This window comes from Schistocerca serialis, chromosome 7 (genome assembly GCF_023864345.2).
Source record: "Schistocerca serialis cubense isolate TAMUIC-IGC-003099 chromosome 7, iqSchSeri2.2, whole genome shotgun sequence".
NCBI lineage: Eukaryota > Metazoa > Arthropoda > Insecta > Orthoptera > Acrididae > Schistocerca > Schistocerca serialis.
The window spans coordinates 534,669,796-534,677,395 of record NC_064644.1 but is presented as its reverse complement, the minus strand read 5'-3'; the positions used below and the strand labels follow the sequence as shown (position 1 = coordinate 534,677,395).

The following is a 7,600-nucleotide window of genomic DNA, read 5'->3' as shown; positions in this document are numbered from 1 at the left end:
ACCTCGCTCCTAGCGACTTTCATCTCTTCTTACACCTAAATTCTGTCCTTCATGGTCAACACTTCAACGATGATGACGAGCTGAAAGAACATGTTACAACATGGTTGACTACACAGGTGGCAACATTCTATGAAGAAGGCATACAGAAACGTGTGCCAAGCTATGACAAGTGCCTAAAAAATTTCGGAAGCTACGTAGTAAAGTAGTTTAACAATTGCAGATTTTTGTGCAATAAATATTTTTTCTGTATCTGTACACATTTGTTTTATAATAGCAAATGGAACTTACTTTGTGGACATACCTCGTATTCCAAACAGTTTCGCTGGAAGCAAATCTTTTCTTTTTTTTGTCAAATACCAATGGTTTGCTATAATTGAAATAAAATGTGCATGGTAGCATGCGTAAGCATGCCTCTAAAATTTATTGTATTGCTGTCAATTATCATTCTAAACCCAATAAAGTATATACCATTGTAATGAGAAAAAACTGTACCATTTGATAATGTTGCAAAAAATTCCATATTTCTATACTTCAGAAGTTCCTAGTGTCCTTAACTGTTTGGTAATATACGAGTACATGTACCAAAATTTGGCTGTGTAGTAGAACCACAGCTTTCAGCAGGGAAAAAAGGCATTGAGGATGTGGAAGGAAAGAAACCTTGAAATAAAGTTTCCAACAACACTTTAATGCACTTCACGACGCATGCTTGTATTTAAGTACACATGGTCGTTAACACAGCTTATACATTCCGTGACGAGAGAGTGGTACGCTTGCATTGTAGATACGAGACGCCGAAGCAAGACGGACGAGAGAGCGCGGGCGGCTGGTAGTGGCGGGGTGGGGTGAGGCGAGGTGAGGTGGCGACACGTAGCGAGCAGGCAGGCAGGTGCAGACGGCCCAGGCGGAGGCTCCAGGCGGCAGCTGCGGGTGGCGGCTCACTGCTGCTGGACGCGCCGCCGCCGGCTGAAGCCGAAGCGCACGCGCTGCGACCGGGCCCCGGCAGTCTGCGCGCCCTCACTCGCCAGCTGGTTGAGCAGCATCAGCAGCTGCGGCACAGACAGCTTCTTCTTGGGCCGCCCCACTGTCCAACAAACACACTGGTGTCAAGCACAGTGCATCTATCAGACATAAGTTTTCTGTTTAGCTATTCTCTACATCTGCACTTTCTTTCACCGGTGCCATGTCCCGCGCTGACGCAGGGTCCGTATTGTTAGGAACGTCCAGAACGAGATTTTTCACTCTGCAGCGGAGTGTGCGCTGATATGAAACTTCCTGGCAGATTAAAACTGTGTGCCGGACCGAGACTCGAACTCGGGACCTTTGCCTTTCGTGGGCAAGTGCTCTACCAACTGAGCTACCCAGGCACGACTCACGCCCCGTCCTCACAGCTTCACTTCTGCCAGTACCTCGTCTGATACCTTCCAAACTTTACAGGCAAAGGTCCCGAGTTCGAGTCTCGGTCCGGCACACAGTTTTAATCTTCCAGGAAGTTTGTTGGGAACGTATTTGGCAAGGTTAGTGGAAAGGGGTGGCCGGATGCCCTTCCCGCCGCCACCCCGTACCCCCCGGGACGAAATTAGTGTACCCCTGCTGTCTGCGTCGAGTCTAATGAATGGAATAGTGCGAGCGTGTTCAGATGTCTGCGAGTCGTGTAACTGAGGTGGATCGTGGGGACCTGCCCGGTATTCACCTAGCGGGATGTCGAAAACCGTCTAAAAACCACATCCGGGCTGGCCGGCACACCGACCGACGACGGTAATCTGCTGGACGGAGTCGATCAGGCGGCCGGTGCGCCTACCCGAGTCTAGGAAGCAGCGCATTTCTCTACATCTACACTGAGGTGCCGAAAGGCATGGAATAGCGATACGCACATATACAGATGGCGGTAGTATCGCGTACGCAAGGTATAAGAGGGCAGTGCATAGGCGAAGCTGATCCATGTGAAAAGGTTTCCGATGTGATTATGACCGCACGACGGGAATTAAGACTCTCAATGCAGAATGTGCAGTTGCAGCTAGAAGTATGGAACATTCTGTTTAGGAAATCGTTAGGGAATTCAATGTTCTGACATCCACAGAGTCAAGAGTGTGCCGAGACTACCAAATTTCAGGCTACACCTGCCACACAGTGGCTGACGGACTGCACTTGGCGTCCGAGAGCAGAAACGTTTGTTTAGAGGTGTCAGTGCTAACAGACAAGCAACACTGTGTGAGAATAACTGCACAAATGTCCGCCCCCGGTAGCTGAGTGGTCAGTGCGACAGAATGCCAATCATATGGGCCCAGGTTCGATTCCCAGCGGGGTCGGAGTTTTTCTCCGCTCAGGGTGTTGTGTTGTCCCAATCATCATTTCATCACCATCGACGCGCAAGTCGCCGAGGTGGCGTCAAATCGAAAGACTTGCCCCCGGCAAACGGTCTACCCGACAGGAGGCCTTACTCACACGACGACTGCACAAATCAATGCGGGACGTACGACGATCGTGTCTGTTAAGACCGTGTGGCCAAATTTGGCATTAATGGCCTATGGAAGCAGACACAGGTGCCTCTGCTACAGCAGTACCTGTCCTGGGATCGTGACCACATCGGATGGACCCCAGACGACAGGAAAACAGTGGCCTGGTCAGATTTCTGTAACAGCTGATGGTAGTGTTCAAGTGTGGCGCACATTCCACGAAGCCATTGTTCCAGGTTGTAAAGAAGGCACTGTGCACTGGTTGTGGCTTCATAGAGTTGTGGGCTGTTTTTACATAGAATGGATTGAGTCACTTCATCCAGTTGTCTGCCTCCGTAGCGTACCGGTAGCGTTGCCGCCTTCCACACAGGGGGCCGGGTTCGATTCCCGGCAGGGCACTGGGTGTTGTGTGTCCACCATCTTTTTCATCATCATTGACTCGCAAGTCGCCGAAGTGGCGTCAACTAAAAAGGACTTGCAATACAGCGGCTGCACTCCCCCGAATGGGGCCTCCCGGCCAACAATGCCATACGATCATTTCATTTACCTCGTCCAGCTGAACCGATTATTGAGTGGAAATGGCTATGTTCAGCTATTTGCATTCAGACTTCATGTTCCCAGACAGCGTTTTCACTGGGCTACAGTTGTTCACGATTTGAAGAACATTCTGGGCAATTCGAGCGAATGATTTGACCACCGAGATTGCACGACATGAATCCCACTGAATATTTATGGGACATAATCGAATGGTCTGTATGTACACAAAATCCTACACCTGCAACACTTACGTAATTATGAACGGCTGTAGAGGCACCAAGACTCAATGTTTCTGTAGGGAACTTCAAATGGCTTGTTGAATCCATGTTTTGTCGAGTTAAAAAAAAAAAAAGCTCTGAGCACTATGGCGCTTAACTTCTGAGGTCATCAGTCCCTACCGAGCGAGGTGGCGCAGTGGTTAGACACTGGACTCGCATTCGGGAGGACGACGGTTCAATCCCACGTCCGGCCATCCTGATTTAGGTTTTCCGTGATTTCCCTAAATCACTCCAGGCAAATGCCGGGATGGTTCCTCTGAAATGGCACGGCCGACTTTCTTCCCCATCCTTCCCTAATCCGATGAGACCGATGACCACGCTGTCTGGTCTCCTTCACCAACCAACCAACCAACCGTCATCAGTCCCCTAGAACTTAGAACTACTTAAACCTAACTAACCTAAGGACATCACACACATCCATGCCCGAGGCAGGATTAGAACCTGTGACCGTAGCGGTCGCGCGGTTCCAGACTGAAGCGCCTGGAACCTCTCGGCCATACTGGCCGGCTTCTTCGAGTTGCTGCACTACGCCAGGCAAAACGAAGTCGAGACGATATTAGGAGGTATCCTATGGTTTTTGTCACTTCAGTGCATATCTTCACCTAAACTCCGCAGGTGACCTTGTGGTGTGTGGCGAAGGGTAGACTGTCACTTGTCCCCATTTCCTGTCCAGTCACGTGTGCCTCCTGGGAACAACAACTGTTGGTACCCCTCCGTGTGTATTTCAATTCTCCAGTTTTATTTTCATGCTATTTTCACGAGATATACGTCGGAGGAAGCTATATGTTTGTTGACTCTTCTAGGAAACTACACTGTCGGAAACACACTACGGTGCAGGACGCTTTCTTGCAGCATCTGCCGCTGGAGTTGGTTGACCATCTCCCTGAGATCTACATCTACATGTACACCTACATGACTACTCCGCAGTTCACAGTTAAGTGCCTGGCAGAGGGTTCATCGAACCACCTTCAAGCTACTTTTCATCTACTGCTTCTACTTTAGAAAAGCACACTGAAAAAACAAACAATTAAATATTTCCGTGCGAGCTCTGATTTCTCTTATTTTATGATGATTATAATTTCTTACTGTGCAGATGGGCGCAAAGAAAAGTGAGGAGAAAGTTGGTGATTGAAATTTCGTGAGAAGGTCCTGCCGCAGCGAAAAACGCTTAATGACTGCCATCCCAAATGTGTATCGTATCCGTGGCACTCGCTCCCCTTCCCGATAATACAAAGCACACTGCCCTTCTTTCGACTTTTCCGATGTCCTCAGTCAATCCTATCCGATGCGGATCCCCCACCGCGTGACAACACTTCGGAAGATGGCGGACAAGTGTAATGTAAGCAGCCTGTTTAGTAGACGTGCTACACCTTGTAAGTGTTCTGCCGCAGTCTTTGGATTATTTTCTGTTGTGTACATAGTTACGTGTAGTCAGCGCGTACACAACTTTCCCACTAGAGCGCGCCCCGCTAAGCACAACAGCGCAGGCACAGCGCTCGTCCGTCTCCACACTACGAGATGGCGCTGCCATAGAGACGGACCAAATTCTGCTTCCGCCGATCCACGTATTAATATGTAATGCAGCCAATGAGATTGCTGCTTAAGTAGAACCTTTTCTCCTCACGGATCACACTCGCGCAGTGATACATGAACGCGTGAGGTATTATAACGAGTGTACAGACTTCCGATTAGTCAGTCTGCATTTGTCTGTACCAGTCTGTACGTGTTCTACATTTGTCTGTACCAGTCTATAGTCAAGTTTCAGTCTGCACCTAATAAGATTACCATATTTCTGTACATAGCCATGAAGATAACTGTATAGACACTTTTGTCAAGTATCCGAGATATATGTGAGAGTAAGATTAACGCACCAAAGGAAGGTCAGATTGTCAATTGTAAATAGCATCCAGAACCAAGTTAAGTAATTTTTATGCTTGTCATTATTTTAATAAATGTGTGTGAAAATTAATCAAGTTCTGTTTAAAGTTGGTCACCATCAATCTGCAACTCTAAGTGTGCAAGTGGCATTTCTATCATCTGACCTAACGGAAGAAGATAAACACGCCACGATAAGACCACGAGACATACTGCTGACACTCGCCTACTACATTAAAGCGACAACGCAAATAATCTGATGGTGTGTGTACCGAAGGTCTTACAGTACGCACACCACATTTTCCCCACATTATCTATGTACTCGTTCTGGTTTGAGTTATTCGTAATTGTAATCCATAACCATTTAGTTGAGTTTACAGCCTTTAGATTTGTGTGACATATCGTGTAACTGAAGTTTAGCGGATTCCTTTTAGTGCTCATGTGGATGACTTTACACTTTTCATGATTTAGAGTCAATTGCCACTTTTTGCGCCATACAGATATCTTGTCTAAATCATTTTGCAGTTCGTTTTGATCATATAATGACTTTACATGACAGTAAATGACAGCACTTTCTGCTTATTAAATGAACCTCTAACGAAATGCTCCTCTTTGCATCTTCTCTATTTCCTCTATCAATCCTACCTTGTATGGATCCAATAGTGACGAGCCATATTTAAGTATTGGTCGAACGAGCGTTTTTTTGCCCTAGATTACTAAAACCTCGTAAAATTTACGATTGCACTTGGTATCTCTTCGCAGTTCCCGCCAATATCGACACATGACATATACTTTCTCTTTAGTACCTTTGTTGTTGACTCTTGTGCTCTTGTCGTAAATATTACGACTGTTTAGCAAGGCATCTTAGACGAAATATAAAGCAGCCACAGTTCGAAAAGCGTTAGCTTATATCATATTGAACCACTTCACTGCCACTCTGGTCTTTTGCTGCTGAAATTACCGCAACATGGATGATACTGCATTTGATTCTGGCGCAAATGTACTGGGTAGCTTGCTTGAAGAACTTCACCTGAGCAGCAGCAGAAACTACTGTGACATAAAGGGAGACAAGTATGCTCAATGTGCCCCTAGGGCAATCTAAGAATGGCGACTACATTTTGTAACCACTGCTCAAGAGCAATTTGTGTAGAACATCGAGCTAGGTCTTGCTTAGATTGTAATAATAGTACCTAAAGCAGAAGACGTTTTAGTCATGTTTTGTGTGAGAGATGTCTGGAATTATAAAAAATTGTAACTAGTGCATACGTAACATACATTATGACATCTTTTCCAATAACATTTTGAGCAGTAAAATTGTCGTTATAGGTTATGAGACAGGACATATTGTACTTACTTTGTATGTAACATAATTATAATTGGCTAATTGACTAATATGTAACATATAAATTACGACTTCCTGACAGTAAAATTTGGAGTAGTAAAATTTACGACGGTTTAATAGCAATTTAACATCCCCCCCTCTCTCACCCCTTCAGTACTCTAGGGTTAAGCTACCTCCTTTGTTGATGGACTATGTTTCCTGAGAATTCTTCTAGTGAATCTCAGTCTGAAATTTGCCTTTCCTGCGATTCTAGGTATTTTTCGGAAGTAACTGCTCCCGGTGATTGTTCTGCAATCGTGTAATCATACAATAATGAGCCCTGTGTATTCGCAGAACGTTACGTTTGCTAATGCTGAGGGTCAATTGGCACTCGCTGCAGTAAACCGGGTTTCGTGCATTTCGTTACAGTTTTCCAGCGTCGCAACTTCATAATACAACATTATCCGCGAAAAGTCTCATGGCGTTTCCAACGTTGTCTGCTATTTCATTTATATACTGGATGAACCACGTAAAACTTGCACGGCAAATATTGCGGAAATTGAAAATACTATTGATATGCAGTTTTCGCAGAATGGATTGGTAGTCAGGAGACGTACTGTTAGCCAGTAAACGGATTGTAATATACTTTTCAAGTGTATTTTTGTGCTAACATACACTTTTGTAAATTGAACAAACTAAAATTAGTGTAAATTAGAGTGTTAGTGGTGTTTGTTGCAGAATTCTAGTGTGAGTCGTTTACGAGATATCGTAGTTTGAAAAGTTTCCACACCGAAATTTGTACACGACCTGTGGTAGCACACACTAAAGAACAACACAAATGTATACAGTATTTACGTGGATTCTGATCAGTAACGAGACTATTGACTAACACAGGTTATGATCAAAATAACTACCGGCAGCGGTAAAATACGCTTCCAGATGGTATGGAAAGAAAGCTGCAAGTGGTTCAAATGGCTCTGAGCACTATGGGACTTCACATCTGAGGTCATTAGCCCCCTAGAACTTAGAACTACTTAAACCTAACTAACCTAAGGACATCACACACATCCATGTGCGAGGCAGGATTCGAACCTGCGACCGTAGCGGTCGCACGGTTCCAGACTGTAGCGCCTAGA

The 7,600-nt window shown here is 45.6% G+C and overlaps 1 non-coding gene across 1 annotated transcript; it reads right to left on the bottom strand.

The window, feature by feature from the left end:
* Positions 1–1,289: 1,289 nt before the first annotated feature.
* On the bottom strand, positions 1,290–1,364 carry Trnas-cga (transfer RNA serine (anticodon CGA)). The gene has a single exon. It is a non-coding gene; the product is annotated as a tRNA-Ser (tRNA).
* Between the last annotated feature and the right edge of the window lie 6,236 nt (positions 1,365–7,600).